The following is a 20,547-nucleotide window of genomic DNA, read 5'->3' as shown; positions in this document are numbered from 1 at the left end:
CTTTCTCAGCCCCCTCCTGTACTCCCTGTTCACCCACGACTGCATGGCTATGCACGTCTCCAACACAATCATCAAGTTTGCAGACGACACAACAGTGGTAGGCTTGATTACCAACAACGACGAGACAGCCTACAGGGAGGAGGTGAGGGCCCTCAGAGTGTGGGGTCACGAAAATAACCTCTCACTCAATGTCAGCATAACAAAAGAGATGATTGTGGACTTCAGGAAACAGCAAAGGGAGCACTCCCCTATCGTGGACAGCAGTGGAGAAGGTGGAAAGTTTTAAGTTCCTCTGTGTTCATATCACAGACAAACTGAAATGGTCCACGCACACAGACAGTGTGGTGAAGAAGGCGCAACATCGCCTCTTCAACCTCAGAAGGCTGAAAAAATTGGGCTTGTCACTGAAAACCCTCACTAACTTTTACAGGTGCACAATTGAGAGCATCCTGTCGGGCTGTATCACCGCCTGGTACGGCAACTACACTGCCCACAACCAAAAGGTTCTCCAGAGGGTGGTGTGGTCTGCACAATGCATCAACGGGGGCAAACTACCTGCCCTCCAGGACACCTACAATATCCAATGTCACAGGAAGGCAAAAAAGATCATCAAGGACAATAACCACCCGAGCCACTACCTGTTCACCCCGCTTCCATCCAGAAGGCGAAGTCAGTACAGGTGCTTTAGAGCTGGGACAGAGAGATTGAAAAACAGCGTCTATCTCAAGGCCATCAGATTGTTAAACAGCCACCACTAGCACAGAGAGGCGGCTGCCTACCTACAGACTTGATATCATTGGCCATTTTAATAAATGGAACACCAGTCACTTTAATAATGCCAATTTAAGAAGGTTTACATATCTCACATTACACATCTCATATGTATATAGTGTATACTGTATCCTTCACTATTAATTTTTTACTACCTATTGCATCATAGCCGCTCTGTCACTGCTCATCCATATATTTTATACTTATATATTCTTTTCCCATTCCATTTCCTTTACTAGATTGTGTGTATTAGGTTTTGTTGCTGAATGTGTTAGGTATTAGGCTTTGTTGTGGAATTGTTAGATATTACCTGTTAGATACTGCTGCACAGTTTGCTCTAGAAGCATGAGCATTTCGCTACACTCGCAATAATATTTGATTTGATTTAGTAGTAAGGTGGGAGGAGTGTTCCCTCACATGAGAGGGCTTGTTTTTGTGTGAGAAATTCTGTCCTACCTTGATATTTTATGACTATATAGTCTCATATATTGGCAAAGCTGGGAACAGAAAAGGCAACTGCAAAAGTATGATCATTTTTAATTAGTCAATGTGAAAAGGTACAGTATCTCAAAAAGATGACAATACTTGGACATACCTCAATTGTTATTTGTGTGTCCACAAGAGGGAGACAAAACATCATACATTATCACATTACACTGACCATTGTATATTTGGGCCAGTTTCCAGGGTCCAGACCCAGATTAAGCCTATTCCTCGACTAAAAAGCACTTCAATTGAGATTCTCAATTGGGCATGCTTTTCAGTCCAGAGGTAAATGTAATCTGGGTCTTGGAAATTGGTTTCCAATAGGCTAGGTGTAACAGTACAACTTTAGACCGTCCCCTCGCCCATACCCGGGCGCGAACCAGGGACCCTCTGCACACATCAACAACAGTCACCCACGAAGCATCGTTAACCATCGCTCCACAAAAGCCGCGGCCCTTGCAGAGCAAGGGGAACTACTACTTCAAGGTCTCAGAGCAAGTGACGTCACCGATTGAAAAGCCATTTAGCGCGCACCGCTAACTAAGCTAGCCGTTTCACATCCGTTACATAGGCTAGACTGGAACATCGTGACAGAATCCTCTCTTGTAATGTAATTTGCCCAGGAGGTGATGTAGAAATCATACTATTTCAAATGCTGTTAATATTTGTTAAAATTCAGTATATGCTATTGCACTTGCACCACATTGGTGGTTATCAGTCGCTCTGTTGTATTTGGGAGTAATTTATTTAACCAAATGTTTAGGATGATCCCAGTCCTTCTAGGCACTAGGTCTAGTAGACGACATTTGGTGTATAGACGTGTCAGCCTCAGAATTTTTATGTCATGTCACAACAACCCTTATTCCCCAATTCATCTTCACAGGCGGGACACCTTTACATGGGTGACATTTTCCCTACAAAAGGAGATTATAATTTATTCACAAGGCCCTGTTCCAATATGGCTGTGTTCAGACAGGTCTATTAATGAAATTGGTCAAAAGGCCAATTAGTGGAAAAAAAATATCAGAAAGCAGCCCAAGATCCTTTTCCATTTCCTTATATCATTCCCTCCTTCCTCTCTTGAAGCTATCACTGATGTGACCCTATAAAGGATTGATGGAAGCTAGGCAGTGTATCATTACTTTAATCTATTGAAATGGTATAGTGATTACGTCAAGGAAGGGAGGAAAATCAAAGATCATGCGTCAAATTATTATTGTGACATTCCATCACCACCATCACTTTACTCTGGGATAATCTCAATTGAAATATTATCGTGTCCTCTCAGCGCCTACTTCTCATAACCCATTGGATGAGAAAGACAGAGGTCCCGCCCCTCTGATCTTCTCCTCCAATGGGTTTTGAGAAGGAGGCTAGGCGAGAGGATGCCCAATAGAGATTATTCCACTGTGAGTGAATGTACCCTATGTCACGTCACTGTTGCTAAAACAAGTCTTGTTCACATAATACCAAATGTACATTAATTTTTGTTGTTAAAATAACCTTCCAAATAATTGTGAGTATCAATATAGCAGCAAATAATCAACTAAAATATGTCCTATCTCTCCACAAACCGTATTGGTGAACATCATTTACAAACGACAAACACAATTTTCATTGGTTATATTAACATGCCTATCAGGTAAGTGCACTCAGATGCAAGGTTGTCGCCGTACTGGGCCAACGATACAGCCGCATACACTGGTGTTGGCTCGGTAGACTGGCCAACTCTGTGTTCTTGCTACAAACGAGATGTGTGCATACATTTTTGAATGACAAAAATAACAAGAGATTAAGGACTGAAAACATTTGGGTGCGGCGTTCTTCTGAAGAAAGGATTCTGCTTTGGCGGATTTTTTTTCTTTTGCCTTCTGTATTTCCTTGGCTGTTGTGGACATTTTGGATTCCTTTTTAGTTTTAATGTTCGTTTTTAAAAAATTTACCCAAATACAATTATTATTTTTATAACTCTTTCCCCCGTTTATTTTAGTGATCGCTTTTTGTTTATGTATTGTCTGACTGGACACTTTTTCAGCGAGACGCAAACTCTGAACAGTAAAGAACTTTTGAGGGGATTGGTCTCGCGAAAGAATGCGTCTGACTGATTAGCTAGCCAGCTAGCTAGCTAGGTGTAATTGAAGTGGATGCTTGGAAGAAACAAACCTTGTCGGCCAGCGAATTTATACAGTTTAAAACGTTGGTGGATTTAACAATTTTCGGACTATATCAAATGAGAAACTAAATCGACACCGTTGTATGGTAAGTGAAGTCTAACGACACTCGTTATCACTGTAGCTATATAGGTAGCAGTTGGCTAGTGTGTGTGGTCATGAGCAAACGCGTTAGCTAGTTACCCAGTCGCGTCGCTAGCCGGGGGTGGGGGGGGGGGGCTAGCTTGTACTCTTTACAGGTGGATTTCCTTACGAATGGAGTTGGCTAACTAATAATTACTAATGCAGTTTCGTTAGATAGTTTGGTTTTACAAGTGGCAATATCACAATCTGGCAATTTACGTGACTCGTTTTACTTGTTTTGTTTTCTTACACTGGAATGTCATTAACGTTAATGTAGCTACTGCTTACTTTCCATTAACGTTAAGCTATCTGACATTATGTACTTTAATAGCTAGCTAGAAGGCTACCAACCTACAGCCCAATTAATTATCTGACATTGTCAATAAACAGGACTCGTGCCTCTAAACAATCAGTATAATGCGGAAATATGTTGTTGTTCATCGCTTCCTGTGTCGCACACCTTCAGTTCGTATTCGAGGACAGATGTCCTGCTGTACTCGGCATTTTCATTTAATTAACTTTTACCTTTGTTAATAAGATTAGCTATCTAGTATCCAAACTAGGTAACTTCAATCAGTTGGCTTTGATCCTGTGTTATTGACCCGAGACAGTGAGGCTAATCTCGCGACGGATGTATCTGAAGGTGATAAGAACGTATCTAATGGCATTCTCACTATAGCTACCTAGATAGAATGATTAGAACCCTGCAATGACTGGGATCTTAGTGGGTGGTGAAAATTCTATCATTATTTGTTAACCTTGTATTTACCCTGGTTAAATAGACTATTACTAGCTTTACATGTGAGCCATCCTATGCTTAGGTCTATGGAGTAATGGCTGTCTTTTTAAAATATTTTTTTTATAAATACAACATTACTGGTTTGTTACTTTTGTGTCTAGTGAGCCTAGAGAATTAGCAGGTGAGGAATCTAACAGGATAGGTTCGAGGCACTTGGTAGGCTCATCTTTACTGTGGATGATCAATTTCACAACTCTGCACCTCCAGGTTATTAGAACTATCCAAAGGTGAACCTGTTGACCTGACAACCTGAGCTGTTCATTATTGTGTGACAACTGGGGAAAATGCCATCCCATAAAGATCTTGCCAGTGAGGTTGCCATCCTCTTACAGGTAGTCTCTTTACCACACCTGCTGTCTCGACCTCTGAATGCTCCGCTACGAAAAGCCAACTGACATTTACTCTTGAGGTGCTGACATATTGCACCCTCTATAACCACTGTAAATATTATTTCACCTTGCTGGTCATCTTTGAACATCTTGAAGAACAATCTGGCCTTAATTGCTATGTACTCATAATCTCCACCAGGCACAGCCAGAATAGGACTGGCCACCCCTCAGAGCCTGATTCCACTTTCTCGGGAGTTTTACCTAGGCACCGTGCTTTTACATCTGCATTGCTTGCTCTTGGGGGTTTTAGGCTGGGTATCTGTGTAAGCACTTTGTGACATCTGCTGATGTAAAAAGGCTTTATAAATACATTTGATTGACATACAGCAGCAGACGAGCGATCCTTTCGAGTGGTTTTTGATTGATCTTGTTGGTTGGATTGATTCCTTTTAACCATGCCTTGCTATAAAGGAAGTAGGCTATTTGCATTTTGGTTAGTATAATATGATAGCCAAAGACACATGTAACCAAAACAACAATCTGGGACGATTCTGTGATAATTTTTCCATGGCTAAAAGGAAAACACAAAGCAGATATTACATTTAAATGTAAGAACAACAATACATGTTCACATAAAATAAATGTATTCAAATTGGTAACATTTAACAACAAATCATAACATAACCCCACCGCCACCATTGGGATCTCTGTTCACAACGCTGACATCAGAAAATCGCTCACCCACACGATGCCATACAAATGGTCAGCAGTTGGCCGGTAAGACATACTGACAAATTCTCTGAATAAAATTGTTGGAGGCAGCTTATGGTAGAGAAATTAACAATAAATTCTCTGGTGGACAATCCTGCCGTCAGCATGCCAATTGCATCTGAGGCCTTGTGTTGTGCACATTTGAGTGGCCTTTTGTCCCCAGCACAAGGTGCACCCGAGTAATGATCATGCTGTTTAATCAGCTTCTTGACATGGCACACCTGTCAGGTGGATGGATTATTTAGGCAAAGGAAAAATGCTCACTAACAGATTTTAGACTAATTTGTGTGCAAAATTTGAAAGAAGCTTTTTGTGCATATGGAACATTCTGGGGTATTTTATTTCAGCTCATGAAACATGGGACCAACACTTTACATGTGTTTATATTTTTGTTCAGTGTAACAAGTAATTTATATAAAATAGTTATTGTGTGTGTGGGAGAGGGAGTTCAATTGGGATTGTGTACAATCCTAGATCTATGATCAGGGGCAACTCTTCGGGGTAAGGTGGTTCAGAAGCCGTGAGAGAAGTCAGCACAGCATCAGGTGTTCCTCACCTCTGATTTGTTAGCTCTTCTCACCCTAAATTTGAATAAGCATAGAAAAATAAAGAATAGAATGAGAGACAGAGTGCACCAGGGCTGTTACTCTGTGGGTAAAAGACTGGAGAAACCTGAAAATAGCTGTGCAGCAACACTCCCCATTCAACCTGACAGCTTGAGAGAATCTGCAGAGAAGAATGGGAGAAACTCACCAAATACAGGTGTGCCAAGCTTGTAGCGTCATACCCAAGAAGACTTGAGGCTGTAATCGCTGCCAAAGGTGCTTCAACAAAGTACTGAGTAAAGGGTCTGAATGCTTATGTAAATGTGATATTTCAGTTTTTTTGTATTTTATACATTTGCTTTGTCATTATGGGGTATTATGTGTAGATTGATAAGGGGGGGAAATAATCCATTTCAGAATACGGCTGTAACGTAACAAAATATGGAAAATGTCAAGGGGTCTGAATACTTTCCGAATGCACTGTTTATCTAATGTAGTTTATGAAATTAATTGAGACATTGAACAAATACAAATAAGGCTGCTACATACACCTACTTCAAAGCCTACACAATAACACTGATTATTTTACCAGACTCAGATTGTCCTTTTTTTTCTGTGCCACCAAAGTTTAGCATACTACCGGTATCGTGAACAGGTAGGCTAGTTTTGGCAGACTCGCACATTTCCAATTTTTTAGGAAGATGATATTGTATGCTCGATCGCAAAGAACTAGTGATTGCCTGTATTTCTCCAACAACCCATGCATGTCAAGCAATAGGCACGTTGCAAAACAACTTAGAAGAACATCAAAGGACACTTCCAAAATAGGACTATCGATGAAGCAAGGCCTGGGCGATATATCAACATCGTGGACAGGCTAGCATGCTGTTCAAACAGTTGGAGACAGACAGAAGGGGCGTGTTCTTAACAATTCAAATGTTCTACTTTGTTAGCTAGCAAATCAATCTGAGTTGGCTAAACTTCAAATATACTGAACAAAAATATAAACGGAACATGTAACGTGTTGGTCCCATGTTTCATGAGCTGAAGTATAATTTTGTGCACAAATTTGTTTACATCCCTGTTAGTGAGCATTTCTCCTTTGCCAAGATAATCCATCCACCTGACAGATGTGGCATATCAAGAAGCTGATTAAACGGCATGATCATTACACAGGTGCACACCTTGTGCTAGGGACAAAAGACCACTAAAAAAATTGCAGTTTTATCAAACAACACAAGACCACAGAAGTCTCAAGTTGAAAGAGTGTGCAGTGTCTAGTAGGGCATGCTGACTGCAGGAATGTCCACCAAAGCTGTTGCCAGAGAATTGTTTGTTCACTTCTCTACCATAAATCGCCTCCAACGTCGTTTCATAGAATTTGGCAACCAGTCTCGCAACTGCAGACCATGTGTAACCACGCCCCAGAACCTCCAAATACGGCTGCTTCACCTGCGGGATCGTCTGAGGGAGGGTGGGTAATTAATTGTCTTGACTGATTTCCTTATATGAACTGTAACTCAGTAAAATCTTTGAAATTGTTGCATATTGTGTTTTATATTTTTGTTCAGAGATTTGTTTGAGACCTGTGTTTATTTTCTATAATGCCTACTACAATAAGATAGTCATCATTAGTGAATTGTACAACAAAGCTTATTTAGAGAGAACATTTAAAAAACTGAGATGTATATTGTGAATAAGTTTGAGATGATTTTCAGGCCATATCGCCCTGCCCTACTAGACACTAAAAACAAGACTTATGTCACTGACAATGTTGTAAGCACACCCTGTGTATTTTCCTGTGTAGTCTCCAGCTTCAGAGATGTTTTGCAGTTCGTTCCAGTCATTGGCAGCAGAGAACTGGAAGGAAAGGCGACCAAAGGAGGAATTGGCTTTAGCGCGTGCTACGAGTGGGTGCTGCTATGGTGACCAGTGAGCTGAGATAAGGCAGGGCTTTACCTAGCAGAGACTTGTAGATAACCTGTAGCCAGTGGGTTTGGCGAGGAGTATGAAGCGAGGGCCAACCAACAAGAATGTACAGGTCGCAGTGGTGGATAGTATATGGGGCTTTGACAAAATGGATGGCACTGTGATAGACTGCATCCAATTTGGTGAGCAGAGTGTTGGAGGCTATTTTATAGATGACATCGCCAAAGTCGAGAATCGGTAGGATGGTCAGTTTTAGGGGGTATGTTTGGCAGCATGAGTGAAGGATGCTTTGTTGCGATAGAGGAAGCCGATTCTAGATTTAATTTTGGATTGGAGATGCTTAATGTGAGTCTGGAAGGAGAGTTTACAGTCTAACCAGACACCTAGGTAATTGTAGTTGTCCATGTATTCTAAGTGATCGATTGAATAGCTTGCATTTAGTTTTACTTGCATTTAAGAGCAGTTGGAGGCCACGAAAGGAGAGTTGTATGGCATTGAAGCTTGTCTGGAGGTTAGTTAACACAGTGTCCAAAGAGGGGCCAGAAGTATACAGAATGGTGTCGTCTGCGTAGAGGTGGATCATTGAATCACCAGCAGCAAGAGCGACATCATTGATGTATACAGAGAAGTGAGTCGGCCTGAGAATTAAACCATGTGGCACCCCCATAGAGACTGCCAGAGTTTCGGACAACAGGCCCTTCGATTTGACACACTAAACTCTATCAGCGAAGTAGTTGGTAAACTAGGCGAGGCAATCATTTGAGAAGCCAAGGCTGTTGAGTCTGCCAATAAGAATGTGGTGATTGACAGAATCGAAAGCCTTGGCCAGGTCGATAAATACGTTAATAGTAGTAGTTATTCATGGCATTTTCCATGGAGCCCTCTTTTGCTACACAATGGTCTGATCCGTCCCCCCGGAAAGGAAATATTTAGATGGATCCTTCAGATCCATTCCACCAGGGCAATGCTTCAGGACTAAGTGTGTGTGAAAGTGCTATGGAATGTTTCCATTAAGATGTAGAGAGCCCGGTCTCTCGAGTGATACTGTATATTCACTGCCTGACTGTATAGCCATGCTTATATCACATGTTCTTGGTACAGACTGAGCATCAGATATTCTGTAGATCATTTTATGTTGGTGAGTAAGAAGAAAGCACCTCATGAAACCTAGGCCGTACCCATGGGTAAGTTATTGGTTTTGGATTGTGTATTACGTGCTACTTTGAAACAACAATAATTTAGAACGATATAATCTTGAAAAGAAAAGGACATATATTCAATATGATGCCTCTGAGGCTGTGTAGCCTAATCTACCCTGTTTAAGGCGCAATAGGTGACTCGGTTACTGTCATGAGGAATCGATGTGTAGTGGAGCATGACTCCAGTGTCCTTAGATTGACCTTCATTGATTACCCACATTTGTGGAAATTGGGATGGGAATTTTAAAGAGCTCTATATTGGGTGCTTTATATATCACCCATTTAGCTGCTGCCAGTGACGGCAGTTTTGGAACAGTTTGATTTTCATCTGCATCCTGAGAATAAGCTCAAGCATGCTCTCTTTAATCTAATTCACTTCAGATATTACACTGAAACCCCTTTCATCATCGATGGGGAGTGGGGGCTGGCCTTTTGGACTGCTAATGTATCTGAGCCCTTCCCGCTGCGGCACAGCAAAGTGACTGTTCCCCCAGTGGCTTCTCTCTAGAAGATGGGGCCTATATCAGTCCATTTGGCTTTGACAGTCGTTCACCATCAGCCCTTTGACTGATTCCCTATCCATCTGCCCTTCGCTCAATACATCAAAAAACATCCAACTGGATTAATGGCCCCAGAGAATGCTTTTTATCTCTATTTTCACAGGGTTGTGTGGTATTGTCACAAACTACTACATATCTATAGGGATACACCATGACAGTTTATTTTTGCTCCTTGTCCCTCTGAGCTGTGTGGGGGGGATTTTGCCCCAGCACTAGGTCTCAATGATTAGTAAAAACAGGTGTTATAGGCTAATGCTAGGCTCGAAGTGGACCAAAGCCTGCATACACCTAACAGCCTGCATAAACTCACAAGACAAGGCGTTGAGTAAACCCTATAGGTCTACGGCTACTGTCCCACAGTCAAGAGAAAGTCAGTTGGACAGTTCCTGTTGATGTCTGGTTTGCTGGTGTGAATGGCAACCTCATACCTCCATCTCCCAAACTCACTCGGATGATGTCCTAAAACCAGGGCATTAATGCTATTTTTGCTGCGGGAGTGTGGCCGTGTTAAGGGTAGAGGTCGACCGATTAATCACAATGGCCGATTTAATTAGGGCCGATTTCAAGTTTTCATAACAATCGGACATTTTGGGGCGCCCGATCTGCCGATTTAAAAAAGAGAAAAAAAAGAAGTTTATTTATTTTTTATTTTTTATACCTTTATTTAACTAGGCACGGCAGTTAAGAACACATTCTTATTTTCAATGACTGCATAGGAACGGTGGGTTAACTGCCTTGTTCAGGGGCAGAAGACAGATTTTCACCTTGTCAGCTCGGAGGATCGAATCTTGCAACCTTACAGTTAACTTGTCCAACGCAATAACGACCTGCCTCTCTCGTTGCACTCCACAAGAAGACTGCCTGTTATGCGAATGCAGTAAGCCAAGATGAGTTGCTAGCTAGCTTTAAACATATCTTATAAAAAACAATCAATCATAATCACTAGTTAACTACACATGGTTGATGATATTACTAGATATTATCTAGCGTGTCCTGCTTTGCATATAATATGACTGTGCATACAAGTATCTAAGTATCTGACTGAGCGGTGGTAGGCAGAAGCAGGCACGTAAACATTCATTCAAACAACACTTTCGTGCGTTTTGACAGCAGCTCTTCGTTGTGCGTCAAGCGCTGTTTATGATTTCACGCTTATCAACTCCTGAGATGAGGCTTGTGTAACCGAAGTGAAATGGATAGCTAGTTAGCGCGCAATAATTGTCGTTGTGTTGCTGGTTCGAGCCCAGGGAGGAGCAAGGAGAGGGACGGAAGCTATACTCTTACACTGGCAATACTAAAGTGCCTATAAGAACATCCAATAGTCAAAGGATAATGAAATACAAATTCTATAGAGGGAAATAGTCCTATAATAACTACAACCTAAAACTTCTTACCTTGGAAAATTGAAGATTCATGTTAAAAGGAACCACCAGCTTTCATATGTTCCTAATGTTCCGAGAAAGGAACTGAAACATTAGCTTTCTTACATAGCACATTTGCACTTTTACTTTCTTCTCCAACACTTTGTTTTTGCAATATTTAAACCAAATTGAACATGTTTCATTATTTACTTGAGGCTAAATTGATTTTATTAATGTATTATATTAAGTTAAAATAAGTGTTCATTCAGTATTGTTGTAATTGTCATTATTACAAATACATTTTTAAAAATCGGGCCGATTGATCGGTATCGGCTTTTTTGGACCTCCAATAATCGTTATCAGCGTTGAAAAATCATAATCAGTCGCCCTCTAGTTAAGGGGGTATAGGAGGAAAGGGCAATCAACATTTAAGATGGTTTTCATTGTGAGTTTGTGTTGCCAAGACAGCAGGAATGGGAACGGTTGTTGGATTAGTGAGGCAAGGGCCTTGTTCGCTGGAGGACTCAGACCCAAAAGAATCCTGAGTCGGACTAGGACGGCTCCATTACATACACTGACCCTAATGTTGCTGTTTGACAAAATGGCAGTAAGCATGATTATACAGTAAACATCAGTATATTCATTGATAGCAGACACAAAATGGGTCTCTTTTGTAGAACATTTACGAGAGTGATACTGGGACAGCAATGGAGAAGACCATTTGATGTGTTTTGTATACAGAGATGAGCCCGAGGCATTGAGAGAGCTCTGTTTATGTCGGTATGACGATGTGTGTTAGGAGGGGTGGCATCCTTGGTAGCTGTAGACAAAACTGGTTGTTGGAGGCAACACAAAATCCCCCTAAGTTTTCTGTATTCGGGCGAAATAAACCATGATCTCACAAGATTACACTGTCAGAACTAGGGCTATGGCGGTCATGACATCTTCTCAGCTGGTGATTGTCAAGTAAATATCTGCCAGTCTCACGGTAATTGACTGTTAATTAACATAAACACTTAGCATCTCTTGGCTTCCACGCATAGCCTACAAGTCACTACTGCAGACCTTTGGAACATCTACATTTAAAAAAGTTTAAGTCCATTTAATATAGCCTACACCATAACAATAAATCCATTATTTATTTTAGACAGGTCTAAAGAAACATGATATTAATGAAATGTAGTCTATTTCAGAAGAACATAATAGCATACTCTGAGTGCCCTTGTTAGGCCCTGATCTGGCTTACCATATGGCTTTGGTCTGCAAAATGAACTAGTGTAGGCAAGATTGGCTTACAATTCCATGGCATTATTTTATAGTATGAAGAATACAATTGAACATAGCTGAATAAAATAGAAAGGATGTTTTCTCCAAACAATTTCTGAGGGAGGGCGCACATGCAGCTAGTCTGTGTTGAGCGTTTAACAAAGAAACGGGTCCTCCTATCTTAATTTAGAGTTATTTATGCAACTTTAGTTGCGAGGCAAACGTTGGGCTATATATTTTGATTTTTCATCCATTTTAAGGCTGCATGATGTGACCAACGATGATTTGAAAAAAGTTGCATGAAAGACATGAGCTCTGCTGGGTTTCTTGCACGGGCTGTAAACACTTCATCAGTCTCTCATTCACAATTTGACAAGCACTAGATAATGCCTCAAATTTCCCGGCGGCATCCCCCTAATGTGGCCGTAATGCCCCATTAAAAAAAAACATCAATGCGTTTTGCGGCCAGTGGCAGTTGTGCACTTGGGCTGAATATAATAATTATAATTCCCTTCTCCTGGCTGCGTGTTCCAAAGCAGCTTTCATTCACATGGCTCTCTCAGATATCTCAAATCTTATTAGCCAATGCCCATTAGCTCCGAAGAAGGCTTCAAGTGAAGACAGACACATCGGGACGCAACTGTGAATTCCGAGGGCGTATTGAAGATGTTAGAAGAACTATCCACATTTACTTTTCGTCAGCCAACAACATGTAAAGGTACACGAATTCGTACAGTTCACTATGGGGATCTCGGTTCGGTCCGCACTGTGAACCTGAATTAATAGATTAAAAACAGTAGGTTTATAGGCTATGCCTACGCTGCATTGTATGCCCAAGGCATACAATGAGCCCTTCCTGGTTAAATAAATGTAAAAAAAAAAAAACATATATTATTTAGTGGCATACAATGCAGCGTAGGCATAGCCTATAAACCTACTGTTTTTAATCTATTAATTCAGGTTCACAGTGCGGACCGAACCGAGATCCCCGTACTGAACTGTACGAATTCGTGTACCTTTACACCCGAGGAAGAACTTGTCCCGATTGGTGTTTTTAAATCATTGATGAAGGATTTTGAGGCTGATTCCCTGACCTGTCAATGTTTTTAATTTGCAGTTTTATGATTTTGTTATACTCTTGTGAATTCTATGTTTTTTTACTAGATCACCTGTAGTTGTTCATGTTGTCTGTCTGTAATTGTGTAATGGCTTGGTGAGGCCTATCCTGAGCTGAAAAAGCTATTAAGGCTATTACGTTAAAACAACTAGAGCCTATGCACACATTGTAATCCAAATTAAATCTTAATTGGTGCATTTTAAACTACTTTTGAGAGCTGCAGCCAGGAACTAATTTGGCTTCCCAGTAGGTTATAAGGGCGACGGACAGAGAGTACGTCACCACTGCCCAACCAGAATAGCCTATGCAGCTGCCGACACCTCGCACATGTTGACACATTTACGCCGACATCACCTCACTTTTCCTACCACCAGAGCAAGACGGCAATGCATTCAAGCAGCCCTTCACAGCTGACTGACCGGACCAAATAAATTACAGGAGCGATGGCAATGTTCATAGCCGCAGATATGCGCCCATTCCCGGTAGTAGAAATGTGTAGGGGATTCAGCACTTTATGAAAGTGGTCGAGCCACATTAAGCTTCGCCCTCTGGCACCCATTTCCACAAAATGGTAGTAACCGCTCTATATAAGCAAGCTAAAGGTATCAATGAATTGGCCAATGCACCCTGTGTTGTGCTTACTACAGATGGATGGACATCCAGGGCTACAGAGAGCTACTTAACAGTGTCAGCCCATCACATTGGTGGGAAATGAGAAGTACAGTGCTACAGACATGTCCCCTTTATGAGTCACACAAGTGTGCTTTTTTTTGTTTTTGTCAGAAAACATAGGATAGGCCTATACAATGTCTGGCCTATACATAGTCCAGTGGTTCCCAACCAGGTGTACTAGGACCCCTTGGGGTATTTGTCCTATCCACAGGGGTATTGGTATTTATTAGGATCCCCATTAGTCGCTGCAAAAGCAGCAGTTACTCATCCTGGGTTCCACATGAAACATGACATAATACATGGTACAGAACAATATTATTTAAGGACTAAACTACATAAATGGGGGGGTACTTGAAGACTCAGGCGACCATAGGCTTACTGGTAAAATGCACACGAGGGGGTATTTCCGGGGTACTCCAGGCAGAGCCAACTTCAGAGGTACACTCCCAGAAGGTTGAACCACTGAAACTGCGCTCTGTGCGAAGCTTCGCGTTCTGACCAACGAAGGATAGGCCTATTCCTGATCTGGCACATCTGCGTGGCACCTTCAGAATTCAAATCTTTGTAAAATGGCTTACGCAATATTTGGCCGTATTAGTTGAGTGACAACCAATCTAACTTGCTAGGTTATTTTTATAAAATGCGCTGTTGAATGTTTTAGTTTTTTTACCGGAATAAAAGTAGCTTAAGCTACCACCAGAGACACAACTCTCATCTGGCTATACATGCTGAATAATTTTGTGGAATTAAATTGGCCCGTGTGTATTTTCCTTAGCCGTTTTGTATTTTATTTATTACACGTGCACAGCATACAAAGCCTATTTTGAGGGGAGTATCACATCCTTGCTATAGACCTCAGCTCATTGCTGCTGTAGTGAAATGTGCTTTTATAGGCCCAATAATTCTAAATGCAATTCTAGATGGCCACAATTAAAAAGCTACTATTTTTTAAAAGTAGCTACACATTTTGAAAAGTAGGTGATAGCCCATTTAATATCAGCCAAAAACCCATTCTTGGTACGCAATTCGCAAGATTTTGTTGACTTTCTAAAATAGCTGTAACATTTGTCAGTTTGCATAACATTTGATATGACAGTCTGACAAATGTAACTCACATCTGTGCACTCTGCCTCCCCATTCTGCCTCTGACCCACTTTAGAGAACATCTGTCTCTCACTACATTTCTCTCCCCCTCCCTCTCTCTACTACAGCTTGACTGTTACACATTCACAAAGCCAAATTCTTCTTATTTTCAATTAAGTGGCCACAATGAGCGAGACAATCCGGAGCATATTTAAGCATAAGCACGCCACACATTATCACATGTAGCCTAAACATGTGTAAGGGTTGACACAGAAGGAGGCCTACACTCTATAGCTCCCTTAATTCACCGTTTATTGTTAGGCCTATCTGAGTGCCAGAAACAAAAGTTTGCTTTGCTTTGTCCAGGGCAGGTTACTGTGCGTAAACAGCAGTTAGTACAGTAATAATGAGTGTACATAGGCCTAAATGTGCCTGTGTTCTAGAATTTGGAGTATTGGTTTGATGCAGATAATACATTTTTGTATTGGCTAATGCTCTGTGTCTGGTGTCTACTAGATGCAGATCAGACACTGGGTTGATTTGCTCTTATTCACTTCACAGCACACCAGAGGGAGAGTACTACAGATGCCCTTTACCTGTGTGTGTGTGTGTGTGCGCGTGTGTTTGCATATACACAGTGTGTACTTTATAGGCCTACTGAATATGATGGCCGAGGGTTTCCATGGCCGAGCAGCCGCACACAAGCCTAAGATCACCATGCGTAATGCCAACCGTCGACTGGAGTGATGTAAAGCTCACCACCATTGGACTCTGAAGCAGTGGAAAGGCGTTCTCTGGAGTCATTAATCACGCTTCACCATCTGGCAGTCTGACAGATGAATCTAGGGTTTGGTGGATGCCAGGAGAACACTACCTGCCCGAATGCATAGTGCCAACTGTAAAGTTTTGGTGGAGGAGGAATAATGGTCTGGGGCTGTTTTTCATGGTTCGGGCTAGGCCCCTTAGTTCCAGTGAAGGGAAATCTTAACGCTTCAGCATACAATGACATTCTAGACAATTCTGTGCTTCCAACATTGTGGCAACAGTTTGGGGAAGGCCTTTTCCTGTTTGAGCATGACAATGCTTCCGTGCACAAAGCGAGGTCCATACAGAAATGGTTTGTCGAGATCGGTGTGGAAGAACTTGACTGGCCTGCACAGAGCCCTGACCTCAACCCCATCGAACACCTTTGGGATGAATTGGAACGCCTACTGCGAACAAGGACTAATCGGCCAACATCAGTGCCCAATCTCACTAATGCTCTTGTGGCTGAATGGAAGCAAGTCCCCGCAGCAATGTTCCAACATCTAGTGGAAAGCTTTCCCAGAAGAGTGGAGGCTGTTATAGCAGCAATGGGGGGGACCAACTCCATATTAATGCCCTTGATTTTGAAATGAGATGTTCAACGAGCAGGTGTCCACATACTTTTGGTCATGTAGTGTATGTGTGAATGCGTGGCGCCATTAGTAAATCCATGATACTTAAAGATTGTATTATGAAATAATACATTTTCCATAACCAACTATATTGTATTTTCAGCTGTTTTGAAACTGGTGTACAAAAAAGAAAGTAAAGATGTAAAAAACTAAACTTAAGAACGGGAAGCATAGAACTAGTGCACATAGAACAAATCCACTGCTTCTTAGACTTGCTTTTGATAAGAATGACAGATCTAAAACACATTTCTATGCGAATTTGTTCAGGTCACCCAAAAAGTTAGCTATCGCAGCTTTAAGAGAGAACTAAAAGCCCTCCGTAGGGAGTGGAGCAGAAAGTGGCAATGATGATGCAGCCCAGTAGTGTGCTCAGCTGACTGTGACACACACAGACAGTGTTGGGCTGCACTGTGCACTGTAGCTCCATTGTGCTGTATGGGCTCAGGGAGAGTAAAGGCAAGGGGGTGAGCCCAGCGCTGATTGGGTTTGTCTCCGATCAGCTGGCAAGGCCACAGGCCGCAATGACATGTGTAGGCAGACAATACTGGTCTGATGTACTCTGGGTTTAGAGGAATGATGAAGAACCTATTGAGGCCTTGTGTGGATACACTATGTAGTCTATAGCCACAGTAGATTAGGCCTCACAGGCTACACTCTAGGCTGTGTATGCTAATGCTACTTTTTTTCTGTGGCTTTCCAAGAGGTGTAGGCTATGTGCCTACAGACCATTTTCCAGTACATAACACACGGACGTCATGGACAAATGTGCACGACTCTTAGCAGCAGTAGGAAAGCCATCTCCGTCCATTCAACATAGCCTAGATTTAAGTTTTTATTACTTCTAAACAAAAACCTTTTTGGGCTATCATACGCTTACAATTATGTTTTGATTCTTGCTAGAACAGTCGCTAAGATTATTTTTGTTTGTGATCTCTGCAAAATAACTATTTTGGATGCAGCCGTTGTTAGCTAGAATGCTAACGCTCATTGATATAGGCTTTAGCAAAAGCTAGCCATTTGAAGTGTTTCTTAAGTGTAATGCATTTGATTTGCAATGATGACGCGAACATTATATTAAGCAGGACATTCAGACAAGCCTTAAAATCCAATTATAATCCAAAAGTAGTGAAAGGCATTCATAAGCAACATGTAAATAGAGGCTTTTTTTTGCTGCCGTTCTATAAGGTAGTGTAGGATAGTCCAATAGCATACACTAGCCTCATTCTTGACAAAACAGACACCTAATCTAGCAATGTTTTTCAGACCGCAAACAACAAGATAGATGCATCCTAAACAAGCCAAATTGTTCCTCCATAAAATAACTAAATTGATAGTATTAATTTGTCCACAACAACAGTGGAGGATTATTTTAGATTCGATGTTTTTGTGTTGTGACAAGTTAAAATGATGCAGCAGTCCTGTCAGTTGCATACAAAACAGTCATGCGTATTTCCCACTCCCTGCCTTAGTCATAATAATACAGCTATTGTCATTTGACATCTCACTAATGTTTCATTAACCAATAGTCTATTCATGCACGTCCTTACAAAAATACTGGGCAAATTGAATTACCATTAAACTCACATGAATTTAAGATTGATTCTAGGAATGTTAATCGGTTAGCCGGAGAAAATACATTTGATCAGTCATGCTTATCGGTCTACATGGTCAATTGTGGCGCATGTGTGTTTTTGTTAGTCGTCATGCATTTGATTTATCACACGCCTACAAGCATACAGAGAGCCTAGTTTGAGGAGTGGAATAGTCTTCCATCTGCCCTACTGCACAAGAGTAGCTCCTCAAAGCCTGAAGGCTACTGAAGTGAAACCTGCTTTTGTAAACTCAGTCATAGCGCAACAAATAACAATTCTAAATGCAATCGTGGAAAAAAAAAAGAAAAAAAAGTTGGTTGCATTATTTAAAAGGAGCTATTTTATTTCTCAATCTCAACTCGTAGCGCGCCGCCCATTCGCCATTCGGGTGTATAGGCTACAGCCTGACTATCAGCGCGTCACCCACCACTTTGCAATGTGATCTTGAGGCAGTATAATCAAAGATTTTTTATAACTAAACCAAGATAGACCACACACCTTCGTTTCAAATGGGAACAAATGAGTAATAGTGGGCAGAACAAGCAAGGAGGTGGGTAGAGCCAAGCATGAGCTAGCGAGATCCTTTTGGCGCATTCCAGCATTCATTTGCACATTTCAAATCAAATGATCAAATCAAATTTTATTAGTCACATGCACCGAATACAACAGGTGTAGACTTTACAGTGAAATGCTTACTTACGAGCCCCTAACCAACAATGCAGTTTAAAAAATGGAGAAAAAAATAAGAAAAAAAATGATAAGAACAAGAAATTAAAGTGACAAGTAATTAAAGAGCAGCAGTAAGATAACAACAGTGAGACTATATCCAGGGGGTACCGGTACAGAGTCAATGTGCAGGGACACTGGTTAGCTGAGGTAATATGTACATGTGGGTAGAGTTATTAAAGTGACTATGCATAGATGATAACAGCAGAGAGTAGCAGTGGTGTAAAAGAGGGGTGGGGGGGCAATGCAAATAGTCTGGGTAGCCATTTGATTAGGTGTTCAGGAGTCTTATGGCTTGGGGGTAGAAGCTGTTTAGAAGCCTCTTAGACCTAGACTTGGCGCTCTGGTACCGCTTGCTGTGCGGTAGCAGAGAGAACAGTCTATGACAAGGTTGGCTGGAGTCTTTGACAATTTTTAGGGCCTTCCTCTGACACTGCCTTGTATAAAGGTCCTGGATGGCAGGAAGCTTGTGATGTACTGGGCCGTTCGCACTACCCTCTGTAGTGCCTTGCGGTCGGGAGGCCGAGCTGTTTCCATACCAGGCAGTGATGCAACCTCGATGGTGCAGCTGTAGAATCTTTTGAGGATCTGAGTACGCATTAGAGGTCGACCGATTATGATTTTTCAACGCCGATACCGATTATTGGAGGACCCCCCCCCCCAAAAGCTGATGCCGATTAATCGGCCGATTTAAATAAATAAAAAAATGTGTTTACAACAATACGGAATGAACACTTATTTTAATTTAATATAATACATCAATAAAATCAATTTAGCCTCAAATAGATAATGAAACATGTTCTATTTGGTTTAAATAATGCAAAAGCAAAGTGTTGGAGAAGAAGGTAAAAGTGCAATATGTGCCATGTAAGAAAGCTAACGTTTAAGTTCCTTGCTCAGAACATGAGAACATATGAAGGCTGGTGGTTCCTTTTAACATGATTCTTCAATATTCCCAGGTAAGAAGTTTTAGGTTGTAGTTATTATAGGAATTATAGGACTATTTCCCTCTATACCATTTGTATTTCATTAACCTTTGAGTATTGGATGTTCTTATAGGCACTTTAGTATTGCCAGTGTAACAGTATAGCTTCCGTCCCCCTCCTCGCTCCTCCCTGGGCTCGAACCAGGAACACAACGACAACAGCCACCCTCAAAGCAGCATTACCCATGCAGGGCAAGGGGAACAACCACTCCAAGGCTCAGAGCGAGTGACGTTTGAAACACTATTAGCGCGCGCTAACTAGCTAGCCATTTCACTTCGGTTACACCAGCCTCATCTCGGGAGTTGATATGCTTGAATTCATAAACAATGCGATGCTTGACGCATAACGAAGAGCTACTGGCAAAATGCACGAAACTGCTGTTTGAATTAATGTTTACGCGCCTGCTTCTGCCTACCACCGCTCAGTCAGATACTTGTATGCTCAGTCAGATTATATGCAACGCAGGACATATCTAGTAATATCTAGTAATATCATCAACCATGTGTACATTTACATTTAACATTTAAGTCATTTAGCAGACGCTCCTATCCAGAGCGACTTACAAATTGGTGTAGTTAACTAGTGATTATGATTGATTGATTGTTTTTTACAAGATAAGTTTAAT

At 41.4% G+C, this 20,547-nt stretch overlaps 1 protein-coding gene across 4 annotated transcripts in view; it reads left to right on the top strand.

Annotated features, from left to right (window-relative positions):
* The first annotated feature begins 2,928 nt into the window (after positions 1-2,928).
* The window catches only part of LOC115121526 (erbin), a 115,518-nt gene continuing 97,899 nt past the window's right edge, over positions 2,929-20,547 (top strand). For all 4 annotated transcript variants that reach the window (XM_065017426.1, XM_029650639.2, XM_029650643.2 and 1 more), the window contains exon 1: positions 2,929-3,516. The gene's annotated coding sequence lies outside the window, so the exon portion shown is untranslated. The remainder of the gene's footprint in view (positions 3,517-20,547) is intronic.

The sequence above is a fragment of the Oncorhynchus nerka genome, linkage group LG4 (assembly GCF_034236695.1).
Source record: "Oncorhynchus nerka isolate Pitt River linkage group LG4, Oner_Uvic_2.0, whole genome shotgun sequence".
In the NCBI taxonomy this organism is placed as follows: Eukaryota; Metazoa; Chordata; class Actinopteri; order Salmoniformes; family Salmonidae; genus Oncorhynchus; species Oncorhynchus nerka.
This window is presented reverse-complemented; position numbering and strand designations above follow the sequence as displayed.